The sequence below is a fragment of the Vicia villosa genome, linkage group LG2 (assembly GCF_029867415.1).
Source record: "Vicia villosa cultivar HV-30 ecotype Madison, WI linkage group LG2, Vvil1.0, whole genome shotgun sequence".
Taxonomy (NCBI): Eukaryota; Viridiplantae; Streptophyta; class Magnoliopsida; order Fabales; family Fabaceae; genus Vicia; species Vicia villosa.
In genome coordinates, this window is record NC_081181.1 from 15,220,558 (window position 1) to 15,233,906 (window position 13,349).

A 13,349-nucleotide genomic window follows, 5' to 3' on the forward strand; every position below is an offset into this window, starting at 1 on the left:
GATATCCATTGATTCCGATCCCGCTATCACTTTTATAATCTTGACGTTCTCATATCCTTGCATTGGAAGACCGTACTCATTAGGATTGATCACTGCCCGATCTGATAATGTCACCAAACTTGTGGACCCGACGGGGTTTGTGAGAGCCTTTAGGGATTTGAGCTGCCAGGTGCAAACTCAAGAACACAGAGTCTTGCTTATCCCTCGGTCGGGAGCCCTAAACAAAGTGATTGGAATTTGTGAATGCTTTAGGGATTTGAGCTGACAGGTGCAAACTCAAGAACACGGAGTCTTGCTTATCCCTCGGTCGGGAGCCCTAAGCATGTATGAAGAGTGATTGCCAAGGTGGCATGCAAGATGTAGTCATTCGCTTTTGCCCCTTTTTTGCCTAAGTCGCCCTTTCGGGTTTTCAACTTAGAAATTAACAGAGTCGCCACTAACATATTTATCCTGAAAAGGAAGGGAATGCCAGCAAACCACAAAACAAAACAACGGTCTCACGACCAGAGAAAAAGGGTAAGGGAGTCGGTTACGCGAGGGGAAGGTGCTAGCACCCCTCGCGTCCATCGTACTCGATGGTATCCACGCCTGTGTCTAAAACTATGGGTGTGTAAGCAAACTACGCTAACCTGGACTAAAATGAATGCAGAATGTAGGGAAAAGAAAGGATTGTGCTCGCACGGGCCCTACCCCGCTGCCTACGTATCTGTTTTGCAGAATCAGAGTTACCGTATCTCGGCTAACTAATTTTTGTTTGTTTTGTGTTTTTTAAGTGAACGAGTTACATTCACACTCCGCTGCTCGACCTTTGGAGACTTATGCTTGGGAATGGAGCGGAAATAACAAGCTCTTAAGAAAAGAAAATCAAAGAGTGTGGTTTGTGTTTTAAAAGATGCATGAGGAAAACCTAAGATAAGGGGGAAAGCTTGCTACCTAATGTTATCATACAAAGGGTACAAGTCTAAACTAAACTAGCAACCTACGAGGGAAAGGGGAGGCATACAATAATATCACACAAACGAGCATCCGCTCGTAAAGCAAGCAAAACCAACGATACTGACCGAATGGTAGAAAAGCGGTCCCGCCATAGCCAAGGGGAGCAGCTCAACCTAAGTCAACCAAGCATTAGACCTCGTGAAAATGGTCGGGCCATAGACAAGAGGGCGGACCCCTCTCAGCAACCAAGCCGTCACGGATCGTAAAGGAAAACGGTGCGTGCGTACACCGAGCATCAACGTCGAGCGACGCGAGCTATAGGAAAGGCGGGGGTCCGACTGCATGAACCCTTTTCCTGACATACTCGATAACAAGATCTTGTGCAGGTTCAGAAGCGAGCCACGCGTAGCGTGCGCATACCTAACAAACTCAATGAGACTAGGCGGGGTTGATTGCTAACCCTTTCCGCATGCCTTCCATGAGGACTTAACGGAGTGCCATATAGGACTTATTACACCGTGACTCCCTGCCGCAAAGCACAAATGTAAACACACCAACAAAAACAGAGCCTCTTTCGAGGGCTTGGCCAGATGCATGTCTAGGTCCTACTTCTCATGTTAAAGGATGATGCGAGAAAGCGATAAAGTGCTAGAAAAGTAAAATGAAACGGGAGACAATACCGAACGGATAGAAAATCCGCAATGAGCTAGCAAGCGTAAGCAGAGAAGTCCGGAATACTTCGCGTAAGCCATCATCAAGCAAAGCGAGTCATAAAGCGTCGTCGTGAAAATAAATCACGAACGACATGTGGTACACGTCGAGCATAACCACATGAGCAACCTGCTAGAGAACACAAGCCAGACAAGACAGGAATATACATCTCAATGAATGAGAGATCAGGTGAATCGCATCGAGGATAAGTTCGTATCCCACAACTAAAGTGGAACACGACTCGAATCAATCGCACTGGAAGCGAATTCGTGTCCCACAAATAAAGTGGAACACGAAGCAAGTCAAATAGCAATCAAAGGCTCTCTCGAAGTACCTCGCACATCTCAACAACCAAATCAGTAATAACAACGAGGCACGCACCCGCCATAGAAAATAATAGAAATTAAATTCTAAGTAAATCCTAAACAAAAATCTAACAAGATTAAATTGTTTTTTTGTGACATTTTCAACTAAAAGTAATAGAACAAAATTATGTAAGAAAACAATTAAAGTCTAACAAGCAAAAGATTACATGTTTTTTATTATCTAAGAAATGGGAAAAAAGACTGTGGGAAAAGGATCAAATTCTAACATAAAAACATGGAGTCAGGGGGGTATATCATGGAAATTGGTGGTGCATATAGAAGTAAGGGCGCAGGGCCCAGGGATTGAGGCCCAAGCAGATTGTTTTTGTATTGATTTCAACATGACCAAAAAAAACAGAGATGGTGCGTGGGCTATAGGGAGGTGCAGCGATGGATTTCATGTAAGAGGCCCAATGTTGTATTGATCCATTTAGATTATTCATTGTTGCAATAATGGTCCATTAACATTTTATTCAGATCCTTAACTCAAATTAACAGTTCAGTTAACAACTCTGATTAATCAATTAATGCTAATTATCAAAGACTAAACTCAGTGTTAATGCAAATTTGAATTAGAAAGGGAATTAGGGTTTATGTACTTGTGACCATGGACTTTCTGAACGAACTCTTTTCCTTTCTCTCACGAGATCGCAAACGGCGCGGCGGTAATGGCCTCAGCCTTCTCCAATGAGGCTCTCCGGCGTCAACCTTCGTCCCCTCCGGTGACTCTCTTATCTCTCCGCTCAGTCTCGCTCGGCGTCAGGTCCTCTCTCCATCTCGTCTTCTCTCGTTTAAACCTCTCCAGCTCTCTCTCGATCTCGCTCTCTCGCAACGGTGCGATATCTCCTCCGGCCAAATACACTTCCGTGAATAACATAGCCTTTCTCTCATCTCTCTTCTGTTGATCGGAGAACTCCGATGAAGATTCGCAGATAGCGGCAACGAGGAATCAGAGTAAGCATACACGTTAATCTCTTACTTCCTCCCATCGATTCGTTCTCTTCTTCTTCATTTCTTCCTATCTCTGAATCCGATTTCTCAATAACGCGATAATTGAAATTATTGATGTTGTTCGCAGAGATGTAGATGCGTGGCAATGATGCTGATGTTGTTGTAGGAACGTGATGAAGATTGTTGTTGATGTAGTAGGTTGTTGTTCACCGATCGGAACTCGTTGTCGAGTTGTGCGAATATGATGAAGGTGAACGTCGTTGAAGCAAGCAAAAGCGATTGCGCAGGTTCCGTGATGGAGGCGTGTTGTTGTTTTACTCACAACGAGAGATGAAGATGATGATTTGCCGCGCTGCAGAAGTATGAAGATCGACGCGAAGACGACGTCGACTGCGAATTGTTGTGATGTTTATTATTCAGAGATGATGAAGAACAATGGATGTTGGTGATTGAAGAATCGATTTCCAGTTCTTTTGTTACAGGTCGATGAATGAGATCAATTCCAAAAAGTCAGTTCTGAATTCTGTTACGTTTTTCTACTTGGTCAAGATTGAAGAGAGTTCCATTGGAGATTGAGTGGAATCGGGAGAGAAGGTGTGGAGATGAAGCAAGGTGAAGTTTGTTTGAAGAATTCAGGATCGAGCGCGAGAGATGAAGAAGTTTTTGGAGAAGATGAAGGTTGGAGAAAGTTCAAGATTGAAGGTGATGAAGGTGTGATGTGATGAAGAAGGTGAAGTTATTTTTGATCGAGAGAGAAAGATGAAGAAGTTTGTTACAGTTTCCTTTCCCTTCTGTTACAGATATTTTTCTCCTTCTTTTCTTTTTTCTGTTATCTCTCTGAATCTGTTATATCTCTTTTGTGCTGATCTTTTTCTCCTCCCGAATTGGTTTTACTGCATTTCCTTTTGTGCTATGGTTAATTTTCGAACCGGTTTCGGTTTATTGGGTACGGTTTATTGATAAGCTGCAAGTTTGGAGTGGCTTCTTGAAGATGAATCAAAGACTTAGGATTTTTTGAATGTGTAATCTTTTTGTACGGTTTTCTGTAATGGACTGGACTTTCTTTGTAATATTTTTTAGTACATTTTGTTTTTTCTAATGGACATGTATTGTAATTGTAATGGATATTTGTATGGATGTTGAAACTTGAAATGAACTTGGGCCTTTTGGTAGAGAGTATTTGAATTAATTGATATTGAACTTGTATCACTTATTACTTAAATCTTCAAGCAATCAAAATGTATTTTCTTTCCAAACTTACACACTTAAATTCCGATCCAAACAACTGTTTTGAACACACCTTTAAACTCATGAGATTAAGTAAACATTTAAAAGAATTCTTCTGAATCAATCTTCAATTCTCAATGAAATCCAATTCACATTCTTAACGGAAATCCCGACTTAAATTCTCAAATCACACGAAACTTGCATTACGGGCTACAAATATTTGAACTCATAACAACGCCTTAATCACAATGAACCCGGGAACCATATCTTGTACCATGGCTAATATCTTGACTTGCATAACAAGCAAATGGAGGAAACTTTTGCATCGAGATTGTCTTAGAAACAACGAAAACTCTTTATTATTTTTTCTTTCAATTTTGAGCGACGAAATAAACGTCTCTCATAACTTATAGCACGGAGAAAGAGGGCAAATTTTGGGGTGCAACACATGCTCCTCTTGAAAGATCCGCAAGCTTCTCACAAGGCATGGCTTATTTGTTGTGTAGTTTGTAAGGGTAGTGCTTTTGGTATGGTGTTGAATTTTTTGTTAGATCATTATATGGGCTACAATGTGTTTCATTTATATTTTTAAATTATTTCTAACATGTTCTTAAATTATATTTATCTTTGTTGGCGGAACAAAATGACACTCCTCCTAATCCTTCATAATTATTTGTTCACACACACCAACACCGCAAGACTAACACTTGGGTCGATAGAAGATCGGAACATGTGTATGTAATGAGCTCTTAACTTTAACTTGTATATCCTTTATTATTATTTTTATTTTATTTTATTTTATTTTCATACAATACTAATTAGTAGGGGTGGACATCGGTTCAGGCCGGATCGGGTTCAGGCCCAAAACCTCAATCCGGCCCAACCCTCGGGTGACAGATGATGGCCCAATTCCGACCATTTTTTATTTCGGTTTTTTTCGGTTCGGTTTATTAGATCGGTTTTTTTCGGTTAAGCATATTTTTGGTCCATATCAAATGTTAAGCCCATTGTAAAATAGTCAAATTTTTATTAAATTTTTTTAATACATTCAGCCCATTAATTACTGGGCTACAAACTATGGCCCAACTTAGATCATTGATTTTTTAAATCCATTTTAAAATTTAGAAATTGAATGATTTTTGTTCAGTTTCTTTTTATATATAAAAATTAGGCTATGTTGATATTCTATTCCAATTTGATTAAACTATTATATTTAATTCTTTCATTGAAAAACAAAGTTATCTACCTTTTATTATTCAAAAATTAGACAAATAAAAATGTTTATCAAATCTAAATAACACAATTTTTATTCTGTCCAATGTTTGGGTTCTCTTAATGCTTCATCTAAATGTGACAATTTTTATTCCATTTCATGAATATCTTTCTTGATTATAATCTTTTCAACTTTCTTTTTTTTCTTCTTCAGATTCTATTTTGATATTTAATAGACTCGAAGATATCTTCTCTCATAACAACCTTATTATGCTATAATAATCCAATCAGAACAGGATCCTACATAAAAAAAGATAGAAGAGATATTAGAAAAATTAATAAAATGGAAAACAATTTTATAAAAATTACTTTAATCACTAAAAAAATTGGCATTAGTTGATTAAGAAATACAAGCATCCAAATCATTTCTATAAATTCGAGCATCTAACCAAATTACCTAGCATATCATTTGATGTTGTCAAAAGATCATTTCTTGATTTTCCCATTTATAATGTCTTAACCAATACAAATTATAAATGATCTAAATATGTGTATCCACCAATTTCCTTGAATTATTTCATATCCTGTAACATCAAAGGAATTATCAGTAACAACAAAGGAACTAGCAGAGATTACAGCTCCATAAATTAACATGTTCCCTTCTCTTCATTTTCCAACAGCTCCAACACTGCTAAACACTGGTAAACAACACTATCCATTTTCCAACCACTAAAATTATCTTCTCTTCTAATTTTATCATATGCTTTTTTTAGTATTGATTCTCTAGCTGCTATTAATTCTGGTATTGCTTTTTGTTTATCAAATTAATCAAGTGAAAAAATAATAGAAATTATAGACACTATGATATGATACTAAAAGTTAACTATAGTATATAATTGTATGAATCAAGTTAGAACTAACTGATTATGTTAGTTACTAATTAGTTACTAAATCCACATGTGACATTTTGATTCACAGATTCTATTTTTATTCAATGGCTCCAGTAGCAGCAATTTCTAAATCTATTAAACCAAGAGGTCACTCATATATAGAAATTTTTATATTCTATATTTGATTTTTTTATTATCTTAACTTTTATATCTTTATATTTAACAAGATCACATGGGAAAATCAACAAACCTTCACTCTACAACAAACCTCCAATGCTTTATTTGCAAAAAGTTCTCTTAAAATCTGACTTTTCAAGGGAAGTTTCACTTTAGCTTCCTGCAACAGCTAATGTAACTAAATTAAATTTTGCAAATGAGTTTAGCAGTGAACAACCAACCAAAAGAACTCACAAAATTAGAAGGTTCTCTTTACCCCTCCTGTAACAAATACAAACCTTCAATCTCTGAACTCTCTTAACCTGCAGATGTAAAAATTTGGCGATGAACAACTCATCAAACAGAAACACTCAAACTGCATTTTCAATAAGCTAAACAAATGTATACACATACCTTGGGAGCTCTAGTTCTGCTAGGAATGATGTTGAATAACAACTTTCATGGCACCATCCTAATCACAAACCCAAACCCAAATCAATAGTCCAAATCATTAATATATAAACACCAGTAGACTAAACAACAAAATCAATTTCAACTTCACCCCATGGGATCTCTTCAGGGTACCTAATATTCAGATGCAAAACTACTAGTATTCATGACATTAAAAATTTCATATCCACAATCAGAAATCATAGATCCAAAAATTAAAAATTTCAGATCCACAATCAGAAATCATAGATCCAAAAACAACAACTTCTTTCTCACCAACAAGGGTTTTAGAGTCCTTACCTTAACCTTGAAATCAAAATGCTTCCACCATTAACAAAGTTATACTTTAACATTTATGTCTGCAAATAGAGAAATAAAACACATAATAAGTTAGTTCAATCGGTTCAAGTGTAGGGTTTTACTTGTAATCGTCTTTGGAAGTTAATAGAATCTTATTATTTTAAGAAGAAGGGAAAAAAAAGAATAAGGAACGAAAAGAAGAAGAAGAAAATGAAGGATAGAAAAACACTTAGAAAGGGGGGGTTTGAATAAGTGTAGCTTTAAAATTTGTAAGATAAAAACAATTTGCACAATGATTTTTATCCTGGTTCATTGTTAACTAAACTACTCCAGTCCACCCCCTTGGAGTGATTTACCTCACCTGAGGATTTAATCCACTAATCACACGAGATTACAATGGTTTTCCACTTAGAAACGCTCTAAGTCTTCTAGAGTATCCTGATCACAACTTGATCACTCTAGGAACAATCTGCTTAGACAACTTCTAAGACTTGCTAGAGTATACTGATCAACAACCTGATCACTCTAGAACTTACAACTTAATGTAAACCAATTCTTTTAAGAGTTACAATGCTTCTTATAAAGCTATTATCACAACTGTGATTTTCTCTTAAGTTTAAGCTTAAATCTCACTAAGATATTACAACAGCAATGTAGTGAGTTTGATGATGAAGTTTGAGAGCTTTTGAATTTGACAGCGTTTCTGTATATTGCGCAAGTATTGTAATTCGTAAGTTGTAACCTTGCTTCTCATCAGAACTTCATATTTATAGGCACTTGAGAAGATGACCGTTGGGAGCATTTAATGCTTTACGTATTCTGTACAGCATTGCATTTAATGTTTCACTCTTTTGTCAACTACCTCGAGCCTTGTTTTCGCTGTGTCTACTGACGTTGCCTTTAATAGCTTCTAACGTTCCTTTTGTCAGTCAGAGTAGCCTGCCAGTCTAGTACTTGCTTCTGATCTGATGTTTGTGTAACAACGTTTGAATGTCATCAGCGTCAAACAGCTTGGTGCAGAGCATCTTCTTGTCTTCTGACCTTGAAGTGCTTTTGAGCGTGATACCATGAGAACTTCAGTGCTTCTGCTTCTGATCTCAAGTTCTTCTGATGCTTTCATAGACCCATGTTCTGATTCTGCTTGACCATCTTCTGATGTCTTGCCAGACCATGTTCTGATGTTGCATGCTGAACCTTCCAAGTCAGTGCTTCTTGCGCTGATTTTGTGCATACTCTTTATATAATTCCTGAAATGGAAATTGCATAGTATTAGAGTACCACATTATCTCATACAAAATTCATATGCTTGTTATCATCAAAACTAAGAATATTGATCAGAACAAATCTTGTTCTAACAATCTCCCCCTTTTTGGTGATGACAAAAACATACATAAATGATATGAATTTGCGATCAGAATATCAGACGGCTAAAGACAATTACACAGCTATAGCATAAGCATATAAGCATAGTGTGTGAATATGTCTCCCCCTGAGATTAACAATCTCCCCCTGAGATAAATAATCTCCCCCTGAAATAAATACTGGAAGAATTTTATAAATAAAGGACTCCCCTGAGTATTTTCCATTTCAGTTGAGACGATCACATATGCTTAGATCTTTCAGAACATTCACAGCTTCTGATTCTTGCTTCCATAGGACAGCTTCAGAACTTGAATTTCTTCGATCTTCAGAACATTCAGCTTCTGATTCTTGCTTCCATTGGACAGCTTCAGAGCTTGAATTTCTTCTTGAATCATTGCATGCTAGATTGTATCAGAACATTATTGAATGTACCAGAGCATCATCGGAGCATCTCTACATCCTGAAATGTTACAGAACAAACTAAACGACAAAAGTCAGCATGAATGAATCAGAACATAAAATATGTATCAGAACATATAATTATGTATCAGAGCAAACACAAGTAATGTTACAGAGCATATTTTATAACTAAAAACATGCATCAGAACATATAAGAAATAAGAATGTGTTAGAGCATATTCTATCATTAGAATATCAGAACATTCTTCCTTCTTGCTTCTGATCTTGAAGCTTTGTAGCCCTCAGCTTGCTTCAATTTTCATGATTCTATACAGAATTGCTTTTCCACATGTCTCTGCTTCTCATGTTGAGCTTTAAAGAGGATCTTCAATTCCTGCAAAACACTCAAAGACATAGAACTTTGCAATTTCTGTTAGAAATGTGGAGCCTTTCTCCCAGCAACTGATGAAATAAATCAGATCATTTATCACATCTTTCTCCCCCTTTTTGTCATAACATCAAAAACATAAAAGATTCAGATGAAAAACAAGACAAACAATATGAGAGAAGAAAAGATAATTTTCATTGATAGCAAGGAGAAATTAACAGAAGTACAAGAGGGATGCTAGGAAAACGGATGCAGCAAACAAGGAAAACAACTAAGACTCAAAGACTAAGATGACCCTAGCTTGGACATGATCTTGGCCAGCATGTCATGAATCCCATTGTTGCTCTCAGTCTGCCTCTCCATGAAGGTGCGGAATTCAACATTGATCGTGCGTTGCTCATCCATGCAAGAAGATAGCTCAGCCTGGTTCTTCTGAATAACTTCCAGAGTCCTTGCGAGACGAGAAGGTTCATCAGAAGAAGCTTCACAACTTCTGTCCAGAGGGATAGCATTCTGAACCGCAGCTTCCATGATCAGATCATCACCTTGATTTTCCTCAACAGGAATACTGTCAGCAGGATGATCTTCAGCATCTGCTTCTTTCATAGAAGCATCTCTATACTCTGCAGCAGGCACCTCAGAATCTCCACTCTCAAGAGCCTGAAGAATGGCAGCTAGATTCCTTGGAGCAGAAGGACCTTCAACTTCTGGAGGATCAGCAACTTCTGGAATTACCAAGCTTGAGTCTTCCTCAGAAGGATTTGCCCTCAACAAGTCAAACAAGAATTTGAAGTCTCCAGTCAGAACTGGATATTGAGGTCTCCAGACCCTAATATCTCTGCAAGGGTTAGCTTCCATTGCTGCAGCAATTCTTGCTTCCTCAAGTTCATCAGCAAAACTCTTCTCTTCAAGAATATATCTCCCTCCGAGACGACTGAACCAGAAATCTTCATAACTCCTCAGAATTCCACAAGGGCGTGGAGCAGTTTCTACACAAATTTCCTGAAGTTCTTCAAAACAAGCATCTGCTTTTCTTCGGAAGATTCTCCAGAACTTTCGCATAGCAACATCATTCAAGCCAGAACTTTCAACAATTCTGAGAGTATCAAAGACTCTTCTGAGATTCCTCTTTATCATTTCAAAATTTACACCAATAGGGTACTCTCGGCGGGATTTTATTTTGGTTATGGGAGAAACAGGGTTAGGGACAGAATAGGGTTGAGGCTCTCTATCCAACCGAAAATATGATTCTGCTTCATTATCCGAATCTAACACTACCATTTCAGCTTCAGGACGAGGCTTGGGAGTGTAGTTGCAGTCACGGAGTAATTGCTCATGTGATGCAGAATCTGGAAGACCAGAACCAGAGGGGTTGTTTTGAGAGGTGGAAGGAATGGGTTCAAAGTGTGCATGAGGAGGTGGTTGAGAAGTGGATATATTTGTGTGAGGTGGAAAGAGAGTTTGTAGGGGTGGTATATCAAGAACAGGGTTTCCAAGGGCCTGGTCAGAAGCAAGATTGGATGTGGGTGGAGATGAAGGAATGGGAGCATTTTTTATGGGTGAGGGAGGAGGAGTAAGGTTTTTGGTTATAGGAGAGGAAGGAGGTGTGAGAACATGGACTTTTATGGGTGATTCTGATGGGGCTATTTCTGGTTGATTTACTGGTTATTGGTGCAACTTCTGAACGTAAATTAGGAACAGAATCAGGTTCAGAGAGATGAATACATTTGGATACCTTCTGAACAGCTTCAAACACAGCCTTAAGCTTCTTCTGCTTCTTACTCTTCTGTTCTTCCACAATCTTAGCCTTTCCAAGAGAGATTTCTCTTCTTCTGGTAGATTCACGAGCTTCCTTCTTACTATCAACAACCTTCTGACCTTCAACTGCTTGAGTTGTTGGTCCTTGAGATATTTTAACTTGCTGATTTACAGCTTCTTGAACATCCTCATCATCATCAGAGGCATTTAATATTAATTTTCTTTTTCTTGTCTTCTTCTTCTCAACAGCTATACAAATTTCAACATTTTTATTCAACTTCTTCTTTTTCTTCTTCTCAGCAGTCTCCTTTACATTCTTCTTAGTTGCAATTGAAACAACTTGAACTTCTTCAGCAACAGCTTCTTCTGGAACAATTTTCTCAATGGTAGTAGCAGCAGCTACACTCTGAACTACCTTCACCTGATTATCAGAAGGAAGATCAAATTTTCTCTTAGTTCTTCTTTCCTTTTTCACAGCAGCTTCAGGAGCAGCTTCTGAAACATCTTCCGAGGCAGCAGCCCTAGAAGTAGAAGTTTTCCTGCGACCTTCTTTAGCAGGAGCACCTTTTTCTTGATCTTTTACTCCTTCATCTTCTTTGAGTGACTTCAGATATCTAGTTCTGACTTCTGGCACCTCACTTCTTAAGAAGGTTTCAAAGTCAGCAAGAATAGGATCTCTTCTGCTTCTTGCTCCAGGAAGAGGTTGAGGGGTTTTTATGATAGTATCAATAACATTCATCTTTCTCAAGGTGAGAGCATTCAAGCAACTTCCAGTATTGACAGCCAGATCTTTGATGGTACCTTCAGCTTCCAATTCCTCAACTATCTTGGAATGAACCAGAAGGTTTGTAATGATTCTTCCAAAAGGAATAATAGTACACTTCTTTACTCTGAAGGCATTTCTGGAATCCCTCACAGCATTCCACATGTGATTGAAGATTATGTAGATAACATCAACCTTCTTCTTAGCGGCAATGCAATACAGAATGTATTTCTGCTCATTGTTGACGAAATCTGCAGCATGTGTTCCTTTCCTGTGATAGAAACACCCCAGAAGAATATTGGTCCAGATTTTGTAGAGGTCTTTCATGTCCTTGACACGCTTTGTCTCCTTAACGTCTGTGTAAAGGGTAGACAACACTTCATCCCAATCAGCCCTTTGATCAATTTCATAAGCACCCTCAGGGTTTCTTAGATCGAACATCATTCTTAGAATGTTCTCAATAACGACCACAAACTTTCCATGGACGAAAGACATAATGGATTTAGGGGCAACAACTGCATGCACCCAAAATTCCTTAACAAGATCTGGGTAGACCGGTCCACAGAACTCAGCAAACAATGAAGTCCATCCTTGAAAAATGATATCTTCTTTAAGATGATATTCATGTTCTTCGATGCTATCAAAATCTACCATGAGTTCACAGATAACTTCCAACTCCTTTTTGGAAATAGAACAGGCAATAACCGGAGTGATTTGCTGATCTTCTTCTTGCAGATGGAGAGGGACAGATGAGCCAACATTGTGAAATGATGAAGCGGCCATTGAAGTAGTACTGAGATTTGAAAGACAATTTCTGGGTTTGTGCTTATGGTTTGAGAAAAGACCAAAAAGGTTGCAAAAATGCATGCAAGAAGAAGGAGAGAATGGGAGCGAAAAAGATAAATGTTATGATTTGAAATGTATTTATAGAGACGGATTTGAAAATGAATGCAATAAAGTTATGAGAATGAACAATTACAGAATCAAGTGAAATCAATTGCATTAAATGATGAGTGACGTTAGATGAGAGATCGTGGTAAATGAAATGATTCAACACAGTTACCTAGGGCGGCGTCCCATCAGATTAACTCACGCTTTTACCAACCGTACATACACGTGTTCACCATCAGAATACTCTTGATGACAGCTGTGTTGCACTAAATAGAGCTTTTCATCTTCTGATTCTGATCACTGATTCTGATCACTGCTTCTGATTGTTATTCTTTAGAAATGATCTAGTTCTGATAGGATCATCTTTCTTTCCAAGGATCACATCTTCTGAGTGAGCAGAGGTGAGTCTAGAAGATCTTCTGACTGTTGGCTCTTCAGAAATTCTGAGATTCTCTAAAGATGCAGCAACTTGATCTTCTGATTCTTTGCTTCTGAGACTTTCAGCTTCTGGAGTTTTGCTTCTTGGTTCTACAACTTCTGATATGTCAATATCTATATCTGCAAAATTCTCAAACTGCTTTGGCTTTTCA

General features: G+C 38.0%; 1 long non-coding RNA gene across 1 annotated transcript; it reads right to left on the reverse strand.

The window, feature by feature from the left end:
* Nucleotides 1-5,866: 5,866 nt before the first annotated feature.
* Nucleotides 5,867-6,794, reverse strand: LOC131645939 (uncharacterized). The gene is made up of 3 exons (XR_009297231.1): nt 6,748-6,794; nt 6,543-6,629; nt 5,867-5,986 (listed from the first exon to the last, which is right to left on the reverse strand). It is a non-coding gene; the product is annotated as an uncharacterized LOC131645939 (long non-coding RNA).
* Between the last annotated feature and the right edge of the window lie 6,555 nt (nt 6,795-13,349).